Genomic DNA, 26,917 nt, shown 5'->3' with positions numbered 1-26,917 from the left:
TTTGGTAATTTTAGCCTTTTTTTTCCTTCTTATAGTCCCATATCATTCACTCTTTGACTCCTTTTTCCTTTGAGTTTTCCATGTTTCCCTTGAGGTTCCCCTAGGGGCCAGACCTTGAAGCCATCTCAGACTCCTCCCATGCTGTGCAATTCACAGTTCACTATCCTCAGTGTCTACCCCCAAGTGATTTGGGGGTGAGTACAGAGCTGGCTTCACCTAGATGCTGGGCTCTTTCCCTCAGGGTGCGTGCTACATGACCTCTCACATATATGTCCTGCCCCATTTCCCTCTGTTCCTCAGATTCTCAGCTCTATGTCACAACAGAGGTAAGCCATGTGGCTGTCCCACCTAGAGTGGGGAGCAGAAGGGGGAGCTTGGGAAGAGAAGACAGAGTGTAATTGTGTTTAAAGCCAATGGTTTGCCTGCCTATGGAGGGCAGTGGGGAAGAAAGTACTGGGTAAAGGGTTAGAAATTTGCCTTCTCTGATATTAGTTCATTGAATTGTTATCCCCTTTGGTGTCATAGACCATAGAGACATCTTAAATTGCTTTTTCTCTAGTATGCTATTGAGGCAACTAGATGGCACAGTGGCTAGAGTACTGGCCCTGGAATCAGAAGGACCTGAGTTCAAATCTTAGTGCATTATTACTATTTTGGAGAGGTTTGAGAGGTTATGAGAACCAGAGAAAATGTCTAGTCTTCCTTACTGGTCATGTGCCTTCAATGGAAATTGAGTCCCAACCTTTTCTAGTCTTAGACAACTTTAAAATGATTACAGTTGCTGGAATTATTTTTTCCTTGATCATGCTGATGGGTAGGGAGTCAAGTCTGATGATATTTGATATTTTACAAGTGTAGTATCAGCCCTAACTGTCAAAAGCAGTCATAGTGAGCCTAGCAGTTCTATGTGTCTAAAACTAAAGCTTCAGGATATTAATCAGCTTAGTAAACAAACAAACAAAATCAACCAAAGTATCTGAACCATTGTGAGTTATCTAATACTTGGGTTTTGGCTTAAACATTCTAGTTTTCCTGCTGAGGATGCTTATTAGATTTTAGAAATATGCCAAATCACAGTTAGGGTGTCTGATGAACTGTTGGGAACATATGTAACTCACCAATCTGTAGGCACAGTGGAAACTGGAGACTGTTTAAAAACATTTCCTTCTTTTTCAATTTGATGTGACTGCAGTGCTTCTCCTCCAAAGAGGATGAGGAGTAATTGTGTTTAGCTCATATTTAGGAGAACTGGAGATATAAATTTGCTTTTAAAAAGTACTTTGATAACAACATTTCAATACAATTGGTTTCCTTTATAATCGGATGAATTTTATTTTATTCATTAAAAGATCTTATTATAGCTGTGTGACCCTGGGCAAGTCACTTAACCCCAATTGCCTCACCAAAAAAAATTTTTTTTAAAAAGATCTTATTATAAGGATTCCATTGGCTTCAACAGATTGCCAAAAGATTCCATGACATAAAAAATAGTTAGGAGCCTCTGCCCATAAGGTAGCCTTCAAAACTGGTGCCATCTAGGAACTCTCCAGTCTCTGGCTAGAAGGCTAGATTCTAGAATCAAAATTTATCTTCCTCCACACAGGTATATGTGGGGCATTATCCATGAACAGGACTCTTAAGTCAAGTAGGCCCATAGAAGTTGGTCTCTGCCATGTGCTTCTACAGATCTATCAGTGTTTCGGTTGCTACCATCTCAGTCTGAGAGGAAGCAAAAATATCCACTTCTATTATGTTCTTTTACCACCAGTCATCATCCACCGCTCTTGGCAGAAGAAAGTTGTTCATGGGCACAGGTTTTCCAAACTCACCCACAGAAAAAGGCCCACTCTGCTGCATGCTGATTTATTTTCTGAATATCTAAAAGAGAGCTTATGGGTCTGTTAGCTCACTCTTATAAGACATAGAGCATGGTGGTACCTTTGACAAAAATCTGTCTCCCTGAGTCTCAGTCAGCAAATCATTAGGAAATCTCAATATCCTATTAGCAAGCCAAGTGGACATAGGCAACATATTCCATGGGGTCATGCTCTTCAAATTCCAAGTTCATGGCCTGAAATCTCAGCAGATTGGCTGGGAAACTCATAGGTTAAATAAAGACTTTCTTTATCGACCCTCCTTACATTTGATACTCGGAATGGATTTTTTAATAGAAACTACTCATTGCCTTCACTGGACTACATCCTTTTTTTTTTTTTTTTGGTGGGGCAATTAAGTGACTTGCCCGGGGTCACACAGCTAGTAAGTGTCAAGTGTCTGAGGCTGGATTTGAACTCAGGTACTCCTGAATCCACAACGGGTGCTTTATCCACTGCTCCACCTAGCTGTCCAGACTACATCCTAATTAACCATTGTTTAAATGATTCATTAGCTTTCTGTTTAAATTTCTGCTACTTCTCAAGTTCCTTGTGGTAAAAGCCCACTCACTCACTGACTACCATGGGAGCAATATTCCAGGGGTAATAATGGAATAGGCCCAAAGATCCCTTTTAACCAGCCCTTGATCTCTATGTTGTTTCACTTCTGTTTCTTTTCTCTTCTCTTATAGTCCTAATCTCAGCCAAGGTCAACACATTCTCCAAAGAAGCCTCTGGGTCAGAGAGATGCTTTACATTTATAACATTATCAATCCCTACTCCCTTTGGCACTGCCTTTTTCACCTATGCTGTTACTACATCCATAAGCCATCCTTCTACTTTCACGCATGGTCATTAAAAACCAAAAGCAGCCTAGCCTTACCAGATAGTAAACTGTATTATAAAATGGTAATCATCAAAACAATCTGGTATTGACTAAGACATAGAGTGGTGGATGAGTGGCAATAGATTAGGTACACAATACATAGTAGTAAGTAACTTCAGTAATTTAATGTTTGATAAATCCAAAGATCCAAGATTTTGGGACAAGAACTCACCATTTGACAAAAAAAAAAACTGCTGGGAAAACTGGAAAACAGTATGACAGAAACTAGGTTTAGACCAACATCTCACACCATATACCAAGGTAAGGTCAAAATGGGTATATAAATTAGAAATAAAGGGTGATACCATAAGCAAATTAGGGGAACATGAATGTAATAGTTATCCATTCATAGATATCAATGCAATAGTTATCCATTCATATGAATAAGGGAAGAATTTGGGAGCAAAAAAGGGATAGGGAGTATTACAAGATATAAAATGGGTAATTTTACTTATATTAAATTGAAAAGGTTTTACACAAACAAAACCAGTGTAACCAAGATTAGAAGGAAAGAAGAAAGCTGGGAAAAGTTTTTTACATCAAGTATCTCTGATAAAGGCCTCATTTCTCAAATACATAGAGTCAAATTTATAGGATGCAAGTCATTTTCCAATTAATAAATGGTCAAAAATATGAACAGGCAGTTTTTAGAAGAAGAAATCAAGCTATCTATAGTCATATGAAAAAACGCACTAAATCACTATTGATTAAAGAAATGCAAATTAAAATAACTCTGTGGTATTACCTCACACCCATTAGATTGGCTAATATGACAGAAAAGGAAAATGATAAATGCTAGAGGGAATGTGGGAAAACTGAGACACTAACTGGAGTTGTGAACTGATTCATACATTCTTTTTTTTTTTGGCGGGGCAATGAGGGTTGAGTGACTTGCCCAGGGTTACACAGCTAATGTCAAGTGTCTGAGGCCAGATTTGAACTCAAGTCCTCCTGAATCCAGGGCCAGTGCTTTATCCACTGTGCCACCTAGCTGCTCCCTCATCTATACATTGGGGGTTTTTTTTGTTGTTTTTTTTTTTTTTGTGGGGCAATAGGGGTTAAGTGGATAAAGCACCAGCCCTGGATTCAGGAGTACCTGAGTTCAAATTTGGCCTCAGACACTTGACACTTACTAGCTGTGTGACCCTGGGCAAGTCACTTAACCCCAATTGCCCCACAAAAAAAAAAAGAATGTTTAAAATTATTTTTATATATAATCAAGGGGAAACAAATATTTTTTAAAAGCATATTTGCATCTGTTTCTAATGGTGAATACTCAAAAATAATTTATTTTCATTTTCTTTATGTTGTCAATCCAGCTTTTCTAAAACCATTCATAAGAGTCATGGGATAGTCAATCTTATAATATTTCTACCTTCCCTGTCAAGCTTCCTAATCGTCCATTAGGCTAACCCTGTAGAGTCAGTGGCATCACACTCCTTATCCATTGAAAAGGTGTATGTCTAAAATCACTCAAGACTGGCCATCTAATTACCCAAGACTCCTTTTTTTTTTCATATAGCCCTTCCCCCATTTCAGTAATGAAATGACCCACAAAGTGATTGTAATCAACTCCTGACAAGTAACGCCAAATATTCTGGGACAGACCTAGTTCAGGCCAGACTCACTCAAAACTTACATAAAAGGGAAAGGAAAGGTGTACCTCCCAAATCTCAGACAATTTACATTTTGGGTTTCTCCTAACAGAGAAGTATGTAGGTCTGGCCATCTCCATTGCTCAGATTTATAGATACAAAAATCTTCAGAAGGATCATAGAATTATAGATTTAGAGTAGAGATCATTTCCTCAAAGACTCACAGAATCTCTCAAGGTTGAAAGTGACCTCAGAGGTCATCTAATTCAAGAACCCCCTCTGTAACAGACCTGATAAGTGGTCATTTAGCCTTTGTCCATGGTGATTTGCCTGTCAACCAGTTCCACTGTAATTTTTCTAAGTGGAGTCCCAGGGCTGATTTGAAGGAGACTTGGGTGTTTGATTCAGGGACATGATAGGAGTTAAATGGAATTTAAGACTACAATTCAGATAACAGCTTAGGGACCCAGAGCAGAGAAAAGGAGTCCAAAAGGACTGACTTTAAAATGCTGAAGGACTTATTTAACTAGAAGGCTGGGTGTGCCTGGCTGGGGTTTACATCATAAAAGAGCTGAAGAGAGTACTAGGCTTTTATAAAGAGCTTATAGTTCTCTCCTCTTACTGAGAAGCAGCCACATAGCAGCTGCAGTCCAACAGATGGCAGCAGAGAGTAGCCAAAGATTAGCACGTGAGTAGATGAACCAAAGATGCAGAGCAGATACTCAGCAGAGAATTAAATTTTTGCCCTAAAGGGAGAATGGGGCAGCAGAGGACCCCACCTCAGTGAAGAAAGTAGCTTATTTGATGACATTGCCAGAGATCATCCACAGTGCTGGAGATGTGAGTTTGCAACAGCCTCACTTGTTTTCTAAATATGTCCTCATTCATATGTTCTCTGGCTATTCACGTTCTTTACATTTGTGTTTCTATGCATATTACCTGATCTTGTGTGTTCTTTGTGTGGATTCCCTGTGGGTAGGGTATGGTGGGTGGGGTATGTAGTGAGTCAGCTAAGTGGTGCAGTAGATAAGAGGGCTGGGCCTAGAGTCAGGAAGACCTAAATTCAAATCTGGACTCAGACACTAGCTGTGACTGTGGGCAAGTCATTTCACCCTGTGTGCCTCCATTTCCTAATCTGTAAAATGAGCTGGAGAAAGAAATGGTAAACCACTTAGTGTCTTTGCTAAGAAAACCCCAAATGGGGTTCACAAAGAAACACATGTAATAAAAAAATGGGGGGGGAATCATTCATTTTTGTTACTTATTTTATTATGCTACATAATTAAGTGTTTTGGTTTAAATTCATGTCATAGTTGGCCTAGTAAAAGTAAATTCATTGGTGTGGCCTCTTGAGCTATATAGTTTTGTTTGATCTTTGAGGTGCCTTTTCCTGGTGCAGCTTCTAGAGATAATGGAGCCCCTAGCTGCTACTCTCACAGGGCAGCACACTCTACTTTGGGAAAGCTTAATTGTTAGGAAGTTTTTACTTACCTCAAGCTTAAATTTGACTCTTTGCAATTGACACCCATAACTCCTAGTTGTGCACTTTGGGGCAAAACAGAATAAAATGATAAATTCTTCCCTATGAAAAATTTTCAAATATTTGAAGACAACTATTACATCGCTCTTAAGTCTCCTATCCTCCTGACTGTACATACCCAATACCTAGTCCAACCCATTTATTTTATTTTATTTTTTTTTAGTGAGGCAATTGGGGTTAAGTGACTTGCCCAGGGTCACACAGCTAGTAAGTGTTAAGTGTCTGAGACCAGATTTGAACCCAGGTACTCCTGACTCCAGGGCCGGTGCTCTATCCACTGCGCCACCTAGCTGCCCCCAACCCATTTATTTTACAGTTGAAGAAACTGAATTCCAAAGACATGAAGTGATCTAGCTAAAGTCACACAAATAATAAATAACTGAGCTGGAATTAGAACTCAGGTCTTCTAACTCCAAATCCACCTTTCCTCCATTAAGGTACTCCTACATCTAGTTCTGGAGTTAGAATAATGCCGAGTTCTAGAACTAGAATGTTCTACTTCCCAGTTCTCCCTCTGCTCCAATCATCCAACAAACATCTCTTACGAACTTACTATGTGTCAGACGCAATGATAAATACTGGAGCCAGAAAAACACACACTGTCTCTGCCCTCATGGAATTTACATTTTAATGGAGGAGACAACATGTAAACAACTAGGTACATACAAGAGCTATTCAACCTAAATGGGATGCAATCCAAAAGAGATGGCAGTCCTGCAGAAGGGCCTCTGCAGAAAGGGAGATTTGAGCCGAGTCTTGAAGCCAGAGAAGCCAGAAGGCAGACAGGAGAAGGGAGAGCCTTCATTCCAGGAATGGGAGTTAGCCAGTGAGAAGGCATGATGAAGTAAAGAGATGGGGTGTCTCTCCTGCAAGGAAGAGCAAAAAGGCCAGAGTTGCTGGATTGTAGAGTATGTGAAAGGGAGTCAAGTGTAAGAAGAATGGAAAGGTAGGAAGCGGGTGGGGGGAGATTGTCAAGGCTTTAAAAGCCAAACAGAGATTTTTCTATTTGATGCTAAAGGCAATAGAAAGCCATTGGAGTTTATTGAGTTGTGTGCGTGTGTATATGAGAGAGAGAGAGAGAGAGAGAGAGAGAGAGAGAGAGAGAGAGAGAGAGAGAGTCATGGTGAGCTCTATGCTTTAGGAAGATCATTTCGGTAGCTGAACAGAGGATGGATTGGCGTGGGGAGAGTGTTGAAGCAGGGAGACCAACCAGACAGCTACTGTAATAATCCAGGTTTGAGGTGATGAGATCCTCCATACAACTAATTCCAGAAATGATTGGCCTATGTAAAAGTAATAATAATTACTCTCATTTGTGTCAGTCCAGTCAACGAGCATATATTAAGCGTGTGTGCTATATGCAAGGCACTTGGGATTTTAAAAATTTAAAAGAAAAAAAAACCAACACAATGCATTTCCTTTTGGTCTGTGAACTAAGAGAGGCAGTAAGATTCAGGAGAAAGCATGCTGCACTTGGAAACCAGTCTTCACATCTGCAAGAAGAAAACAAGACCTGTGTTAGATAGCAGGGTTACTGTGAGGCTCAGAGGGAAGTGTGTATGTAAGGTGCTTTGAAAACCAACTTTAACATCATTTATAAATATTTCACTATCACGGTCACTTGGGGGACATGTCATATACACAGATAAGCATGATACAAAATAGAACATAATGGGGCAAAGAATTCATCAAGGAAAAAAATGGGGCTTGTGGGAAAGTTTGAAAGAGAATACTTTTAGCTAGGGGAATCAAGTAAGGTTTCTTGGATGCGGCGGCAGCACAGGAGCTGGGCCTTGGAGAAAAATGAAGATTCCATATATAATGAGAAAGTGTATTCCAGGAGATGGAGATTATGCAAAATGTGTGAGGGTAGGAGATGACTGGTTAAGACTGGAGGGGAAACTAGATTGTGTAGGGCCTTAAATGCAAGTCTAAGGAATTTCAACTTTATCTTGTAGACAATAGGTGACCATTGAAAGCTTTTGAGCAGGGGAATAATATGGTCACACCTGTGTATTCGGAAGGTTATTTTGGCAGGTGGGGAATGGGATGGGGGTGGAGAACAGATAGAAGGAAGACTAGAAGCATAGAGAGACCTAGTTTAGGCAAGAGGTAATGAGAGTCTCTACCACCACAGTGATAGTATGAGTGGAGAGGGGGGAATAGATAAAAGAAATGTACTGCTTAGAATTTATGTTTTATTATCAATGGTTTTTATTCTTTAAGAAATAATGATGGGGCAGATATGTGGTGCAGTAGATAGAGCACTGGCTCGGGAATCAGGAGAACCTGCGTTCAAATCCAGCCTCAGACACTTATCAGCTGTATGACCCCCAAGGCAAGAAATTTAACCCCATTGCCTCAAAAAATGATAGTGCATATTACTATTCCAGATTTACATTTTTGCTGTTTTATTTTATATTAACACTAAACTATTCAGTCATATAGTTTGTTGCTAACATAGTATGATCATAGCTTATAACTTTTGAAAGTAAGGATGGGAGACAAAACTGATGGGTTTAATTATATAAAGATAAAATAATTTTGCACAACAAATAATATCTTCAAGGAAAAAAACAGATTTGAGAAAAAATATTTGGAGTAAATAAATAAAATAAAGGTCTGACATCCAGAATGTATATGGAACTGATATAATATATCAATAAAGAATAATAATCTTCTCCCCCCCAAAGGAGCAATGGTCAAAGGACATTGATAGACAGTGGAAATACAAGTCATTAGTAACTCCATGAAACGATGCTCCAATTTCTTTCTTGCTTTCTTTCTTTTTTTTTTGTGAGGCAATTGGGGTTAAGTGACTTGCCCAGGGTCACACAGCTAGTAAGTGTTAAGTGTCTGAGGCCAGATTTGAACTCAGGTACTCCTGACTCCAGGGCCGTTGATCTATCCACTGCGCCACCTAGCTGTGCCCCGCCCCCCCCCCTGATTTCTTTAAGAATTTTTTTTTTATTATGAAATCAACAATCATCAACAAATGCAAACATTTTAATATACAGAGAAAAAGAAAGAGGACTTTATAAGAAACAACGTATTTGTTGTTGTTGAGTCCTTTCAGTTGCATCCAACTTTTTGTGACCCCCATTTGGGGTTTTCTTGAGAAAGATTCTGGGGTGTTTTGTTATTTCCTTTTCCATTCCATTTTACAGATGAGGAAACTGAGACAAACAGGGGTAAGTGACTTCCTCAGCATCACATAGCAAGTACATGTCTGAGGCCAGATTTGAATTCAGAAGATGAGTCTTCCTGACTCCAGGCTGAGCAGTCAGTCTATCCAGTGTACCACCTAGCGGTGTGTGTGTGTGTGTGTGTGTGTGTGTGTGTGTGTGTGAGAGAGAGAGAGAGAGAGAGAGGGAGATCTGAGTCATACATGTGTGTGTTATATAAGTGCATGTTTTATGTATGCACATATATGAACACACGTATAAGGAATATATATTAGGAAATGTTTTATACATATATCAGGAAAAACAAAGAAAATTAAGGAATATAGGGAGGATAGGGAGTAGTCATGTGATTTCATTGGTATAGGGAAGTTCCAGATAAAGAAATTCTTTACACCAATACAGATTGGTACCATAGCTTATACTTTTAATGTTATGTAGAGGTTAAGTGATTTGCTCAGGGTCACAAAAACTAGTATGTGTGTTAGAGGTGGGACCTGAATCTAGGTCTTTCTGACTCCAAAGCTAACTTTCTTTTCCTTACATCATGCTGCCTTTAAGATATAAATAGATACATACACATACACACATATATGTGTATAATATTTAACATGATTGTACTGTATAACCTATATCAGATTGCTGCTGCCTTAGGGAGGGGGGTGGGAAGGGAGGGAGAAAAAAATTAGAATTCAAAATTTTACAAAAATATATGTTGAAAACTATCTTTACATGTAATTGGGAAACATGCTTTAAGGGAAAAAAACCAATCACTTTTAGTTGGAGTCAATAAATTAAGTGGCACATAAATAGAAATATATTATATTTAATAAAGCAGTCATTTTAGTACCTTTATGTACCCTTTTCTCCTTTTTTGTTTTCTTCTTTGCATTCTTAAAAGATTTTGATACTCTTTTTTTTCTTTTTGCAAATCTATCACTAACCTATTCTCTACTCCTAACCCTCCCTTGTAATAAATATGCAGACTCCAGTAAAACAAATCAACACCTTGGCTATGTCTGAGAATGCATATATCATTCTGCATCTCTAGTATTCCTTCTTTGCCAAGAGGTAGGAGGTATGTTTCATCTAAAGTCTTTTGATGTCATTATTGTTAACTGCTTTGATCAGAGTTCTAAGCTCTTTCAAAGTTGTTTTTCTTCACATCATTATTGTGGTCATCTTATAATTTGTTCTCCTAAAGAACTCATTTCATTCTGCATTGATTCATATAAGTATTTCCATATTTCTTTATTGTCATACTGTAATTCTTTATTGTCTCCTTGTCATATTTGTAATAATGTTCTACTGTATTTATATAACATTATTTGTTCAACTATTCCTTAATCAATGGGCAACTATTTGTTTCTTGGGCTTTGCAACAACAAAAAGTACTACTATACCACCATAAATGTTTTTGTATACAGGGTTCTTTTTTTCTATCCTCGACCTCTTTGGGGTATATGCCTAGTGGTTGCATCAGTGTATAAAAGGGTATATATAGTTTAGTAACTTTTAGGTATGGGGCCAAATTGTTTTCCAAAATGGTAGAACCAATTCATAACTCCATCAGCCCTACCTTAGTATGCTGTCTTCCCACAGATAATTGCTATTTTTGCCTTTTTTTTCATTCTTACCAATATGTTAGGTATGAGCTTGAACTTTAGTTATTCTCATATGCATTTTTTTTAACCGAAGGCATAGGTCCATAGGTATGAAAGTGCCTCCTTACTGGTTAAGATCAATGCCCAGAACCTGAATGAGAAACAGGGTGGAGTTGGTGAGAGTAGTAGAGAGGAGATCTCCATGTATCTTCTGTTCTCTTGAGGCTCTTGGGCCTCTTTGGGTTCTGCAGTTTCTTCAAACACTTCAGGTTTCCCAGCTTTGAGAGAGAAAATGAAAGATGTCAACTCCACTTCAGGTTGCTGATGGTTGCCTGGGAAGTGCTGACATGAGAGAAGTAGCAATCTCCATCATGTCCCTATCTCCAGTTTGCTATACTACAGACTTCAGGGAATTTTTCCTTGGGTAAGATTTGGTACTCTCTCTTTTCTACTGATGGGAGACCTCCTTCACTCTGGATTGTCGTGTGTGTGTGTGTGTGTGTGTGTGTGTGTGTGTGTGTGTGTGTGTGTGTGTGTGTGTATTCTCCTATGTATACTTTCTCTGATTTCTGTTTTGCTATTGACTTGGATAAATGTGCCTCTTTGCTACCTGCTATGTGGGTTCACTGGGGAATTGGTATTTGGTGGTAAGGAAGTCAAGCCTTGAATATGGAGCTAGGGGCTCTCCTTCCACATTAAAAAAACAGTAATTATAAGTTTAGCTTGAATCTGACAACTATATCCCCTAGACTAATAATATTTAAAGAGGCAGATAGATATAATTCTAGTTCAGTACTCCCTCTCTCTCAGGAAAGCAGTGACCAAGCTTCTGGCCCCAACCTGTTCTTCACTTTTTGGCAGGAAATCAAGTCTCCTTTGGTAAAGGATGGGGGAAAAGATGTTAGAGATGTCTCTTCTGCCTCTCTTAAAGCCACCCAAAGACACTTCCATGCTACATGTGGGGGATAGCCTTGCTACATCTTATAATTAGAGATTTGAAAGATTTTTCATGCATTGTTGATAGTTTGCATTTCTTCATTTGAGAAATATCTATTCATATACTTTGACGATTTTTTTCTATTGGGGAATGGCTCTTGTTTTTTATATGTTTGTATCAATTCTTTATTTACTTTGGATATTAAATCTTTATCAGAGAAATCTGATGTGAAGATTTTTTTAGCTTGCTTGTACAAAAGCTTTTCTGTTTTACAAAGATATATAAATATACCAATCATTACCCTTGTGCTAGGCACTGTGCTAAGCATTGGGGATACAAAAACAAGAAAACAAGATACTCCCTACTTTCAAGGACCTTACTTTTTAATGGAGAAAAACAACACATAAAGGAGATCTTGAAAGCCCAGTCAGGCACTAATCCATTTTATCTTTTGATCGCTGATTTATCTTTTGATCATTGGTTTATCTATTTTTTTAAAAAATCACTTCTATCCCTTTAGCTATTGTTGTGAAAGGCACCTCCTTCCCTTCTCTAATTTTTTAAATGAAATAATCTTTTATATTTAGGTGATATCTCCATTTGGAGCTTCTTATAGAATATGATATGTATATGATAAAACCTAATTTATACCAAACTACTTTTCAGTTTTCCCAATTTTTTTTCCATTTTTTTGGGGGGAGGCAGGGAAATGGGGGGTTAAGTGACTTGCCCAGGGTCACACAGCTAGTGAGTGTCAAGTATCTGAGGTCGGATGTGAACTCAGGTACTCCTGAATCCAGGGCTGGTGTTTTATCCACTGCGCCACCTAGCTGCCCCCCCAAGTTTTTTGTTTTATTTTGTTTTGTTTTATCAGACAGAAAGTTCTTACCTCACTGGGTGTTCTTGAGTTTAATCAAGATATATCAGTTGCCTAATTAACAGAGAAATGCAATTCAATACAATCTGAACAGCACCTTACGCACATTAGAATGGAAAAAATAAAGGAAAAAATATAAAATTCAATATTGGGAATGCTGTGGGGAAACAAGCACTCTAATTCATTGTTGGTGGAATTACAGTTTAGTTAAGACATTTTTTGAGAACAGTATGATAAAAGTATCACCCTCACGAGTTCCAGGGCACAATGTATCTTGAGTTCTAACTATCTTGATGAACAGAGACCCAAACGGAATTTTTTTGGTCACCAACTAATGACTGGTTCTACTAAAGTGTGAGTTGAACATCACATGGTGACTATGTTGTTATACTCATTTGCCTGTATAGTGGCCCAGAATTCTTGGGTCAGGATTGATTCTATGTCTTGGGGGATCTCTGGTGTTTAGAAGCTGGGTGGCAGCTGCTTGGTGGATGTTTTCTTGTTTTCTGTGTTTCATACTGTGTGTTGACATATAATTTGAAATAACATTTTTTCAAGTTTTATAAAAATTCAGAAAAATGCCCTGTTCTTGGGATATATTTGCTATATATGTCCAACCTTAGGTGTTACCCATTTCTACCTTGACAACAGTCTGACTCTGAGTGACCCACTATCCCCATGGGAATATACTTCTTTATAGTCCTGAGTAAACATGCCATTCAGATGCATTCTATGAATGGAGCAACATAGAGGATAAGAAATCCCAAGCACCTCTGAATATACCAAACACAAATAAGATGTATAAGAACTCAAACCTGGTTTGGTATAATGTCTTTGGTGCATAAATGGTTATATATAAAATTGATATCCTAGCCACTGGCTATTTTTGTCCATGGGTCTTGTACCTCCCTCTGGAGGAAAGAACCAAGACTGACTTTTCTTGCCAAATTCACTAGTATTTTTTCAGTCCTCTTTCTTGTTGACACTTGGCTATCTTCTTGAAATTCTCTTCCCTACAGAGGCTGCTAGGTGGTACATTGGATAGGGAGCTGAGCCTGGAGTCAAGAAGACCTGACTTGAAATCTGGCCTCAAATATTTATTAGTTGTAAGACAATGGGCAAGGCACTTAACCTCTATTTGCCTCAGTTTCCTCAACTATGAAATGGGGATACTAATAGTATCTCTATTTGTAAAGTGCTTAGCACATGGTAGGTGGTTAATAAATGCTTATTTCTTCCCTTCCTACTGGCTGCCATAATATGGTATTTTCCTTTCATACTTCTCTGTTCCTTATCCATCTACTTTGCTGGTTTACCTTCTTCCACCTTAGCCTTAATTGTGGGTGTCACTAAAAGTTTTACTAGCCCACAACTTTTTTATTTCTACCATTACTCCCTTCAAGGAGCTCATTTACTAGGAAGGAAGGAAAAAGGGATGGAGGGAAGAAGAGAAAGAGATAGGAAGAAAGGAAAAAAACAAGCATTTGTTAAGGCTTTCAATGTGTTACTGCACTAACTGCTGGGGTTACAAATACATGCAAAAAGATACTTCCCGTCCTCATTTACATTTACATTTCTAATGGGGAAAGATAATACACAAAAGGGAGAAGGGGTAAGGCCTTGCTGGGGGATATTCTACGTTAAGTAGGAGGTTGAGATGATTGGATGTTCCTGGGCCAGGAGGTACTGAAGGAAGTTCCAAGATCAGACAGCAGCAGAGGTTATTGTTTTGAAGTCTGGAAGTCAGGAACAGCAACTATGATCCATGCAAAGATCGTCTGTGATTCTAGAGAACCAATGATGAAACATGTTGTCTACCTCTTGACAGAAGTGATGAATTTAGGCAGCAGAATATGACATATTTTTGGATACAACTCAGTGAGGGAATTTGTTTTACTTTATTATGCATATTTGTTCCAAGGAATTTTGTTTTCCTTTTCTCTATCAGTGGGGGAGTGAAAACATTTCTGTTGGTTTAAAAAAAAAACACTTTTTTTTTTTTAGTGAGGCACTTGGGGTTAAGTGACTTGCCCAGGGTCACACAGCTAGTGTTAAGTGTCTGAGGCTGGATTTGAACTCAGGTATTCCTGATTCCAGAGCCGGTGCTCTATCTGCTGCACCACCTAGCTGCCCCTAAAAAAAAAAAACACTTTAAAAAACAGAGGTTAAGGGAACTATAGGTGTGGAATATTGCATGCGCTTTCATTATGCCACTTATTTTGTTAGTTTTGCTTAATTGTTGGATGTAATCTGAAAATATTTGTAATATAAAAACTAAAAACACCTCAATAAAACTTTTAAAAGAAAAAAAAAACCCCAAAGAGCTATCATAGCTTCAACTATCCCCTCAATTTTGATAACTGTATGCTCACTTTGGATTCAGTGGACCCAGATTTGAACCACAGCTCTGTGTGTGCCCTTGGGCAAGATACTTCTTCAAATCTCAATTGCCTCATCTGTACAAAGAGGTAGCAGCATTAGATGACCTGTAAGGTCATTTCCAACCCTATATCTCTGATCCTATATCCCACCACCTCCCCAAACTCAGTATGACCAACACCAAACATCCTCTTCCTCCCTCAAACTGGCTAATGTTACCTCTTTCTTTTATGGCTGTCAACATCATCACCATTAATTAGGGCCTACTATGTTTAATTGAAGTCTTTTTTTTATTTGTTTCTCTCTTTCATCTTCTATCTAATCTGTCATCAAGTCTTTTCATACTTCCCTTTGAAATGTTTCTCAGGCCCTCCCATTACTACTTCTCTTACTGCCCCATTCCTAGTCCTAATACATAGCAACAGATATTCAGTCTCCTTACTGTCTATCTCTCTCCATAGAGTGTATTTGATACACTACATCACAATTTTTATTCTGTTACTTTTCTGCTCAAGCACCTACCATGGTTATAGCTACTTGTTGCTAACAGCATCATGCTTCCTTGGGGAAAGCACTGAATTTGAAATCAGGGTAAGGATCAAATTCTGGCTCTGGCTCTGCCTCTTCATATCCACAAGACTATAGGCAAGTCACAACTTTTCTGGGGCTGTTATGTTATCTGCAAAAAGAGAGGGTTGGGGGACAGCTAGGTGGTGCAGTGGATAGAGCACCAGCCCTGGAGTCAGGAGGACCTGAGTTCAAATCCGGCCTCAGACATTTGACACTTACTAGCTGCGTGACCTTGGGCAAGTCACTTAACCCCAATTGCCTCACTTAAAAAAAAAAAAGAGAGGATTGGGCAAATGACCTTTTTGATCTTTCCATTCCTAAATCTATAGTTGATAGGTAATATATAATTTCTTTATATGTAATCCATATTATAGATATGTATAATATAGTAATGTAGTAATGATGTACAATATAAAATTAAAAATACAATTGCAAAACTAAACTGGTTGGCCTGACTTTCAAGACCCTCTACTCTTTTATTCCAATTTACTTATTTAATAAATCTCACTGTTCCCTGGTCAATCTGGCCTTTCATCATCCCCTACATATGTCTTCCTCATTTTCTCCTCTATTCTTTTGCTCCTGTTTTATACCCTACCTCACCTCCTTTTGATCCATTCCAATCTAATCCATCTTTCTAGGCCCAGTTCAAGTCTCTCCTCCTTCATTTAGACTCCCTTGGCTATTCTGACCATTAACAATCTCTTCTTGTTCTGAATTCTGATGCCATTGAAAGTTTACACTTTATTATCTAGCATTTGGTTATATAGAGGCTTTTATTGTTATCAAATTGTTTTGTTTGTATCAAAATGTTTAAGTCTGGTTTCTCTAAATAGATTGTGGTCTCAGTTCAGGATCTCATGCTTCTACATTTCTTATGTTATATTTATTTTGCATTCTCTATGGTGTCAAACAGCAGTGGAGAAACAGTGTGGTGTACTAGAAAGAGAATTAGATTTGAAAGTAGGAGACAGGAGTTCAAACATTTACTAGATGGCTCCAACATTTACTAGATGTGTGATCACAGCATGTCACTTCATCACTCTCAGCCTCAGTTTCCTCATCTGTAAAATGGAGATAATAATGAGTAATAGGAGAGACTATCCCTCTCCCTGAGCTTTGAGAGAAAGGAATTTTTTAAAAACCTATAAATGCAAATTACTATTAGACACTAAATCCCCAAATATATTATTTAGGAAATTGAAAATTTTGAAGAAATATATATTAAAAGGGGCTGTTATTGTTTGAAGGGGAAGGGGAAGCAGAAGGGAGAGTAAGAATGAACAAAGTCTAGTCCCTTTGCGTTTACCCGGAGTCCTTAGAGAAAAGGGATGAGAATGAATCCTCTAAGTTAAAAAGGAATAGTTCTGGATACTTAAAAGAGGGCTAGTCCCCTGTCTTAGCAGGCCAGAAGGGAAATGTCCCCCTTTTTTTTAGCTCTCAAAGAGAGCTCCAGAAAAGAGATGGGAAAACTTCCTGACCAATAAAATATTTGAGATGTCAAAATAAACTGGATGTTGATATTGATTCTTTTTAAATGTTCACTTTTTGGCTTGTAGCAAATAATCATTTCTTTTCTAGAATATGAAGGAAAAAAGTCTGTAAATGTTACAAGACTAAATATAATCAAAGGCTCTGTGGCCTTTTAATACTCTAATCTGACTTTAATATTTCTTGTGTTGAAACCCGAAAGAACCAATGTTATATGCTGTTTCCTGTATATATATATATTTAAAACTCCCCTTTTCTCTTATTCTTACAGTTTCAAGTTTTGCAGTTTTTACTCCCATGCTCTTGTAGTCTTGGGGAAATCACTTAACTCTTCTGAGTCTGTTTTGTCATCTCTGTCAGTGAAGAAGCAAATGCTTATTTAAACATTTACTTTGTGCCAGTCACTGTGCTAAACACTAGGGATGCAGAGAAAGACAAAAACACATGCCCTGCCCTCAAGAAGCTCACATTCTAATGGGGGAGATAACATGCAAACAGTCCTGTCCGTATAAAATATATAAGGACAGATAGAAGGTAATCTCAGAGGTAAGGCACTAGCAACTGGAGGGGGACCAGGAGAGGTTCCTGCAGAAAGTTGGATTAGAGCTGAGTCTAGAAGAAAGCAAAGGAAGCCAGGAGGTGAAATCAAGGTGGGAAAGGATTCCAGGCATGGGGAATAGCCAGTGAAAAAGCAGAATCCTGGGATGAAGGACGAAAGGAACAACAGCAATCTGGCCAATGTTGCTGAACTTCAGAGTGTGTGTGTGTGGGGGGGGGTAGTAAAGTGTAAGAAGACTGGAAAGATAAGGAGAGGGAGGGCAGGTTATGAAGGGCCTTAAAAGCCAAAAAGAGGATTTTATATCCTGGAAGTAATAGGAAATCAGTGGAGTGGAATTTGCTGAGTAGAAGGGTAACATGGTCCGTTCTGCACTTTGACAAGGTCACTTTAGCAGCTGAATAGTTGATGGACTGGAATGGGTAGAGACTTGAGGCCAGGAAACCAGCCTGAAGGCTGGAGTCCTAGTCTAGTCATAAGGTGATGAGGGCTTACGTCAGAGTGGCAGCTGTGTGAGGAGAGAAAAGGTGACGCATAGATGTTATAAAGGTAGAAATGGTGAGACTTTGGCAATAGACTATACATGGAAGGATGAGTGTGAGTGAAGAGTCAAGGATGGCACCCAAGGTTGAAAGCCTGTGTAACTGGGACTATGGTCAACAGCAATGCCATCAACAGTAATGGGGAAATTTGAATGAAGATTGGAGAGAAAGATAATGAGTTTTGTTTTAGACATGATGAGTTTGAGATTTCTACGGGACAGGCAGCTCAAGATGTAGAAGTAATTGGTGATTTGAGACTAGTGAGGACTATTTAGGACCAGATAATTAGATCTGGCAATAATCTGCATAGAGATGACCATTGAACCCACTGGAGCCAAATGAGATCACCATTAGAAATAATTTAGGGATACCAGGGGAAAAATGGGAGGGAGGAGGTATAGGGATGGGTTGTATTAGGTGTCCTCATTATAGCTAAATGGAAAGCATTGATTGACTAGTACCAAACACTGTGCTAACTGCTAAGGATATAAATACAGAAGCATACACGGGTACAGCCCTTAAGGAGGTTACATTCTAAGCAGAGATCATCTACACTGGGGAGTGGTGGCCAAGGAGGGGCATTTTGGTCTTGAAAGTTACTGGACCCTCCCCCCCCCCCCCGCCCAAATAAAAATAAAATGGAAGTTACTGGGATGGTGAGTAGAGCCACAGGAGAATAGACTGACCCACTGCTTCCAAAATTGTTCCAGTACTGGAAGGGACAAGATTGGAAAAGGAACAGAAAGTGAGCCAAGGAGTTTGGAGTCAAGAAGCCTAACTAGGTTGTTAGGCTCTTCAGAAGATGTATGATGACTCAGAGAGTCAAGTGAAGCATGGCTGGGGTCTTCCTGAAATAGTAGGTCAGGAGAGGGCAGTCACTAATCAAGACTCTCCAGAGAAATGAAGAAGGTGATGTGGAAACATCATCTACACTACCTAATTCACAGAGTTGTAAGGAAAGAGCTTTGAAAACTTTAAAGGGCTATCAAAAGCGAGTTATTATTAAAATTTTGTGACTCTATAGTCTGGGCCAGTTGAATTGACTTAGCTTGGCCAGTTAGACCATGATGCAGATGAAGCCAAGATCACAAAAACAGACTGTATTCCTAACCACCCATCAACCACCTTGCAGGTATGTGTCCTTGGTTGGACCAGAGGTCCACTCAGAGCTCCTTTCCAGCTCTATAAGCTTATGAAAGTGAGACCAGACAAGAGATCTTAGTGAATATATAATCAGTACTGGAAAAACTAATGTAGGTTGTGTTCTACACTACTCTACTATAGGTAATATAGATTCTCAGGGCCTTTATCCAGCTCCTACTGACATCCCTCAGATGGCCAGGAATCTCTCCCCCTCAAGGTTCTAGGGATACCCCAAAGGGTTGAGATTCTTCTCTAATGCTTGGGTTTAAGTCTTCGTTCCAGCACATTTTCCCCAAGACCAATCTTCAGTTATAGTTATCATTGATAGAACCAATGATTTAAGAACTTCAGTATCATTTAACCAATTAACATTTATGATAATGAATATCCTACTTACAAAGGGATATTCACTTAGAAGATATAATAAGAATGGAAGTACAAACACATTCCTCCTTCCCTAAGAGAGGGACATACTCTTCCCTATACCACCTTAGTCCCTAGGAAGAGTGAGTTCAAACTTAAGCTGTTGCTACAAAGATTTGCCTCACCAAGTTCACTTCTGAATACAGCATAGACAATGGACAAATCATTCCCTCTTGGCTGCCTGATCCACTGGTATACTGAGTCAAGCAGGTAGGTCCTCTTATGTTTGGCTGCCATCAAACTATGGGATAGACCTCAATCCCTAAACCTCTTTTAGAAGCACAAGGTCAAAGTCTAGTCTTCTCCATCTCCAATAATCCTTCACTTAAGGAAGAAAAAAAAGATAACAGGGACAGAAGCAACAGCAGTGATGGCTTCACACTGACCCTAGTGGGGAGAGTAAGTTACTTGCATTCTTCCTCCCTGGAGGTTTATAGCATTTTTTACCTCTTTTACTTGAAGACAAGGGAGGAAAAGAAACTGAGGTTGAGTGATTGAGGCCCTTATATACACACCTAGTTCTAGCTCAGAAGCAATCCCAAAAAATCCCTCTTTGAGAAACAGTAAATGGACACTCTGAAGTCCCTATAGGGGCCTGCAGCAGGCCAAGCATGTTGCACATGTTCACAAGGGATTTTATTGCCCATCCTCCATCTATACAACTTTTCCCCACCATCATACTGCTGTGAACTTTGAATCTCTAAAGAGACCACCCTATGTGGCCTTACACTAATGTCAGCCTCAAAACTGGATTTCTAGTGACTTCTATACTTATCATTGTTATCTCTGATCAACCTGTTCTCCTATGAGCCACAAATTCTGCCCACACTCTCTGCAACCTCTGTCCCAGGTGGCTTCCTGAATGTTACAGATAGAACATTTAGGTTCTGTGAAGACACATTCTTGGTATCATAAAACTGACTGAAAGACATGGAGAATACAGAAGTAGAGAATGCGTTCTGAGTTGTCCCCCAGGTGGTACTCAACTTGAATCAACAGACCAATGGCCTTGCCAGTTTTTCTCTAACACAGGATAGCCTTCCTAAGAGGTTACAGTATCCTTTGGACATCATAAGACATTTGGCTGGCGAATGCCTACCATTCTGGAAGCAGTATGCTCTCCCTCCAAACCCAATGGATTCCACTGTCCTCATAGTTTGTTGGCCACAAAAAATGGTCAATTTGGTAGAATAAAACACTGCCTTGGAGGCTCTCCTCCAACCAACGAGATGTCTCCCATGCATGTCACATTTATATAAGATTCTTTGAAAGATAGAACAACAGAGAGAACCTTGTTCAAAGATTTAACAACAGAGAGAAGCTTGTTCAAAGACTGGACCCTTTGATTATTAGTATTAAACAAAGCATAAAACAGGGAGCTGTATGCTCATGAAAGGTGTGTTTACCACTGTCGTAGAGGAGATCCAGTGCAGAGTCCAAGTCAAAGCAGAATTCTGTATAGATAAGGGGGAGGGGAAGAGAAGAGAAGGCAATGAGCATTTACTATGTACCAGGCATTGTGCTAACAACTTTACAAATATCTCATTTGATTCTTACAACAACCCTGGGGGGAGGTAGGTATTATTATCGTCTCCATCTTACAGTTGAGGAAACTGAGGCAGAAAGCAGTTAAGTGACTTGCCCAGGGTCACACAGCTAGTAAGTCAGGTCTTCCTGACGCCAGGTCCAGTGCTCTCTCCATTTCGACACCCAGCTGTCTCAGATGTTAAAGCCTTCCAGATATTCTTATTAGCATGTGACATTGTGCTGACTGCATCAAGGCCTAGAAAATTGTGGAGACTTCTACATGAGATTCATAATCACTCAAAAGCATTTGGCCTAACTATCCACTTAATAATCAAATAGATGAAGCATGTTTGTTGCCCAAGCCATGATATGAATTAGACAGGCGACCTTTAGAGCTTATTCCTGTTTTACTGTATTTGTCTAGTACATGAGTACGTGCACATATGTACACACTGAAAAGGTTTTTTTACAAAAATGATCTCAAGTTTCTCCTTGAAACTAAAACCCATTTTTAAAAATACTTGGTGTAGGTAACATTTAAGAAGATTGGAAATAGGGAAGCAGGTTATAAAGGGCTTTGACAGCCAAACAGAGGATTTTCTATTTACTTCTGGAGGTGGAAGGGTTATTTGGGAAGCAATCATTTTGCTGAAGAAAGTAGCACCAGATACCTTGTCCTCATCTGAAGGAAGAGAAACAGAGGAGGAGCAAACAGTAGGAACAGAGAGGAGTGAGGAAATACAACAGTTCGAGGCTCAAGAACAGAGCTAGTGGCTGAGTGGATAGAGCAGTAGGCCTGGAGTCAAGAAGACCTGAATTCAAATCTAGTCTCAGACATTTACTGGCCAAGTGACCCTCAGAAAATCACTTAGCTTCTGCTGCCTCAGAAGGTTAAGGATAGCACCTACCTCTCAGGGTTGTTCCGTGGATCAAATGAGATAATATTTGTAAAAAAAAGCACTTAACACAGTGGCTGGCATATAGTAGGCACTATATAAATGCTTATTCCTTTCCCTTGAGAAGTAGGGGAAAGCCTAGGAAGAATAAAAGAAAAAGAAGGAAAAAAGAAGGGATAAGGGCAGGGAAAGAAGTAGATAAGAGCCAATATATAGCAAGGACATAGTCTTTCCTGTCTCTGTACCTTTGCCTGAGCTCATCCATCACCTGAGTATTTAGGACTGGTGGGGTTTCAATTTGAAACAAGGGAAATCATCCCAGACTTTACTTATTCAAATGTGGGAGAGGCTGCTTCCTCCGGTAGTGTAGTCACTAGTAGTCTGGAAGATCCAAGGCTGGGAATGTTACAGGTTACAGAAGAGATTCCTGCTTGACTTTCTGGACTAAGTAAATGCTAAGGTTTCTTCCAACCCTGAGATTCTGGGACTATCCAGGCTTCCCATCTCTACTTCCCTCTTTCTGAATCCTATCTCTCCTCCCAGGCCCAGCTTAAATTCCACCTCCATTAAATCCCCATACATTTTCCCCAACCACTCTAGTGCACAGTGATGTCTTCCCAAGCTGATCTCCATATTTACTATCTGCATCCTAGATCAAAACATAGAATATTCGAGCTGGAAGCCACCTTAGATGTGATAGATATATGCTGGCTACGGATCCATGAAGGAGCCCCAAACCCCAGTAATTTTTTGTAGTTACACAAAACTTTTTTTTTTTTTACTATCAAAGGTCCTTCTAAAAACCTGTGAACTTAATCAAACTTAACTCTTCTTTCTCTATGTTCTATTCCTCTCCCCTCTCCCCTTCTAGGTCTCCAACTCTCAGTCTCTGAAGAGTAAAAGCTGAAATTCAAGCCCCAGGGGAGGTCTCCTGACACCCTAGGTCATTACCCCCCCCATTGCCACCTAGAGTGCAGAATTTGGAGTCAGCAATGATCTGCCCTCAGAGACTAACACCATTGTGACCAAAAGCAAGTTACTTAACTTTTGGGCCTCATCTAAGCAAAATGTGGATAATTCTTATCCTTAAAAAGATCTTCACTGGACTGAAATGAGAACTGAATGAGGTAATAAAAATAGCTGGCATTTACATAGAGCTTTGAGGTTTGCAAAGCATTTACAAAATTAATATGATCTCATTTCACAACCTTGGGAGATCTGCACTATTTTCCTTATTTTACAGAGGAAACTGAGTCAGGCAGCACTTAACTGAGTTGTCCAGGGACACCCTGCTAAGTAAGCCTGATTTGAAGCCAGGCCTCCCTAACTCCAGACCCCCAGCTTTATCCACGGAGTACCCAGCAGCCAAGAATATATGTAACATACTTTGCAAACCATAAAGTCTTATGTAAATGTGAGTCATTAAAATTTCTTGTATTGTTCACTATTCCATACCTAAGTTTCTTGAGGAAGGGACCATGTCTTTCTATTTCTGTGGAAACATAGCTTCTAACAATGTTAGGTCCTCAAAAAATAAAAAAAATAAAAACTTGTTGAATTAAAAACTGAATTGAGTAATGAGGTAAACCCAGCATCAGACAATTTTTCTACATCTCTTCTTCTGACATCCCTATAAAAGTGCTGAGGATCTGGCCGATAGGTATTGGTCTGATGCAAGGTTTCACAAGTAAAAATTTTAAATCAACCACTCCTCAGGGGAGAATGAGGGGGTCTGTCTCTTATGGACAGATTATCCTTTGAGAAAGCTCTTTCTACCTTACTTCTGTAGTGTGTTTTCTCCTTCCAGCACTAGTTAGTTTGTCTGCCTTGGCCCAGTGGATAATCTATCATTATCTGGTAGAAATCTGTTGTTAAGGAGCAACTTTTGAGTCTTGAATTCTTTCCAGGGATTGGAGGTATGTGTTCTAGAAGAACTGTTCTTGTGGAACTGTAAGAAGAAAGGGCTGTGAAATGCTCATTAACCCAGTGGCACCATCCAGAAAGCTGCCTCACACAGCAAACTCCAGGAATATTAGCCCCCTTGTTTTAGAAAATGACTGGGGAGGTTAGTGGTGAGAAGCCAGAGTCCTTTCAGGTCCATTCTACTACCCCCTCCCAAGAAGCTCAAGTATCAGAAGCAGCAATGCCTCTTATAACTGCTGGGAGTCAGCAAGGAGTTTTAACCTTCACTGTACTTATCTGTTCTTGAAAGACACATCATCACTTCCCTGTCTTGGGAGACCTCACCCACAAACAGGGTTAATAGTAGCACTCCCTCCACCAGACACTTGCCAGTACTAACTCATTAGTGGCTGGCCAGTGCTTTGAAAAGAGTCTTAAAGGGGGCATTTTTTTTAAACTGTTAAATGTTCTAAATACACGTTTGTCCCATAGGCATATGCCCAGTTTGAAAAAACAAAAACAAACCCTCCAGCTTTATTCTCTTGGAAGAGAGGTTTCTAAGACTTCCTCATCTATCTCCACCCCTCTCCTGAGCCCAGCCCTATTTTCCTCCTCCTTCCCATTTACAAAACCCCATTAACTTTTCTTTCTATAGGATGCACAAAGCTTAACATCTCTCCAGGACTCTTTCTCCCCCCCCCCCCCCCCCAAGGCTGGCAAAGCTTTCTTTTTTCCCTCTGCCTCCATTGTATTTATGGTGGCCAGAAGGCCCTATGTCCCCCCCAAACTCAAGTCACCCCATTTCTACCTAAGTCTCCTTACATAAAAATAGGTCTCCCTCTCCCCCACACTCCTCAGCTTCAGTTAAGTTTTGTTCCCTTTTTCTGCTCTGATGTTTAAAAAAAGAAGAAGAAAAGAAAGAGGAAAAAAAAGGCGTGACTTGATTTTCAAACGAAACTCCCACAGCAAACAAAACCCTTTTAAAGAAAAGAGAAAGGAGGAAGAAGGAAGAAAAGAGGGAAGAAAAAAAAGGGGGGGGAACCCCCTCCAGGCTTTCAATTAGAGTAGGAGAGTTGAACAGAAAGAAAGAAAAAGAAAGAAAAATCCTCTCTGTGGTGGAAAGAGAAAAGAAAACTTAGGCTGACCAGGGAGGGGGGAGTATTAAGGGAGGGGGGAAAGGAAGTGAGAAAACAAAAGAGAGATAAAAGAGCTGCTTTTCTCTGTCTCTCTTCCTCTCAGAGCTGGGTTAGGAGGAGCTGTTTTGCATCCCTTCACGTCAGCCCTGCCTCATTCCCTTCTTCCTGAGAAAGAGAGAGAAAGAGAGGGAGGAGAGAGAGAAGAAAGAGAGGGAGACGGAGGGAGAGAGAGAGAGAGAGAGAGAGAGAGAGAGAGAGAGAGAGAGAGAGAGAGAGGGAGAGAGAGGGAGAGAGAGGGAGGGAGGGAGGGAGGGAAGGGGAGAGGGAGGGAGAGAGAGAAAGAGAAAGAGAGAGGGAGGGAGGGAGGGAGCGGGGCGGGCGTGCTCGGAGGAGAGCCGGCGGTACCAGCACCCACATCAGGCGGTGGACAGCCAGAAGCGAGCCCTCTTCCTGCCGCCCCCCCTCCCCCGGGTCCGGCGGAGGGACCCCCCGCCCAGGTCCCCGGAGGAGCCGCTCCAGAAGCCCAAGGGTGAGTCTCCAGCCAGAGCCCGTGGCTCCCCCTCGCCTCCCTCCTCCCGAGCGGAGACAGACCGCGAGAGCCCGGGGAGGGGGACGGCGGGGAGAGGAGGGGGGAGGGGGACGGCGGGGAAAGGAGGGGGGAGGGGGAAGCCCGGAGCCCCGTCCGTGCGGCCCGCCCCCCCGGGGGCTCCCCGGGGACCGGCCCCGCCACAGGCCCGGCTGCGGGGCGGCCAACATGTCGTCTTTGCCTTTCACTTCCACATTCCCTCATGCCGGAGAGAGAGAGAGAGGGAGGGGGAAAGAGAGACAGAGGGAGAGAGAGAGGGGAGAGACAGTGGAAGAGAGAGAGGGAGAAGGAGGGAGGGAAGAGGGGAGGGAGGAGGGAGAGGGGGAGAAGGAAGGAGGTAGAGGGGGAGAGGGAGAGAGACAGACAGAGAGAGAGAGTGAGAGAGAGAGAGAGAGATGGCGTCTGGGGGGAGGAGAGAGGAGAGGGGGAAGGGAAGGAAGGAGGGGGAGAAGAAAGAGGAGAGAGGGAGGGTGGAGAGAGAGAGAGAGAAGAAGAAGAAAGAAGAGAGGAGGAGGAGGGGGAGGCGAGGAGCCGAGGCCGGGCGGCTGCGGCAGCTGTCGGCTTCCCCCGCACGTGGGTGTCCCCGGCAGCCCCGCACGCTCCCCTCCGATCATCAGTCTGGGACTGGAAGTTTCTCCCCCCAGCACTGATGGTTGGTCACAAACTTTCTGCGTGTGTGTGTGTGTGTGTGTATGAATGTATGTATGTGTCTGTGCGCGTGTGTGTGTCTGTGTCTGTGTCTGTGTGTCCTCGCCGCCGGCAGCCCCGGGAGCTGGACCTCCGCCAGGGCTGGCTGGAGCCGGGGCGAGGGGGCAGCGGGGAGGGGCGCCCCGGCGTGCCCGCCCCGAGGGCCCCTGGCACGGGCTGGGGGAGCCCGCGCGTTTGCGGGCTTGGCCGCTGCCGAGAGGTATAGGGTCAGTTACCTGTTGAAAGGGCTCGCCCGGCGGCAGCCCCGGGGCCGGGAGAGTCCAGCTGCCGTCCTCGGTTCAGCCGGGCCCCAGGGCTGCCCTCCCCCTGGCCCCCTCTCTCCCTCTTTTCTCCCCCTTCCCTCTCTCTACCCTCTCCCCCCCCCACTTCTTTCTATCCATTCTCTGCCCTCCTTTCTCTCGCATTTTCTTCCTCCCCCTTGCCCTCTCTTCTTTCTTCCCCACCCCCTTTCTTCTTTCTCATCTTCTTCCCCTCCCCCTCTTTCTTCCCTTTCTCATCTTCTTCCCCTCCCCCTCTTTCTTCCCTTTCTCATCTTCCTTCTTCCCTTCCCCCACTTCCTTCTC

The 26,917-nt window shown here is 41.2% G+C and overlaps 1 protein-coding gene and 1 long non-coding RNA gene across 3 annotated transcripts in view; one reads left to right on the top strand and one right to left on the bottom strand.

Annotated features, from left to right (window-relative positions):
* Positions 1–7,077: 7,077 nt before the first annotated feature.
* LOC122742529 lies at positions 7,078–26,652 on the bottom strand. The gene is made up of 3 exons (XR_006354927.1): positions 26,570–26,652; positions 21,006–21,053; positions 7,078–7,388 (listed from the first exon to the last, which is right to left on the bottom strand). It is a non-coding gene; the product is annotated as an uncharacterized LOC122742529 (long non-coding RNA).
* Positions 25,458–26,917, top strand: part of ZNF710 (zinc finger protein 710) — an 88,702-nt gene continuing 87,242 nt past the window's right edge. Inside the window, exon 1 of one of the 2 annotated variants that reach the window (XM_043986826.1) lies at positions 25,458–25,589. The gene's annotated coding sequence lies outside the window, so the exon portion shown is untranslated. Of the gene's footprint in view, positions 25,590–26,178; positions 26,299–26,917 lie in introns of those variants that run through there. The other variant, XM_043986828.1, reaches the window with a different exon arrangement.

The sequence above is a fragment of the Dromiciops gliroides genome, chromosome 2 (assembly GCF_019393635.1).
Source record: "Dromiciops gliroides isolate mDroGli1 chromosome 2, mDroGli1.pri, whole genome shotgun sequence".
NCBI classification, from domain to species: Eukaryota; Metazoa; Chordata; class Mammalia; order Microbiotheria; family Microbiotheriidae; genus Dromiciops; species Dromiciops gliroides.
Note: the sequence above shows the minus strand (reverse complement) of the source record. Positions and strands in the feature narration are given on the sequence as shown.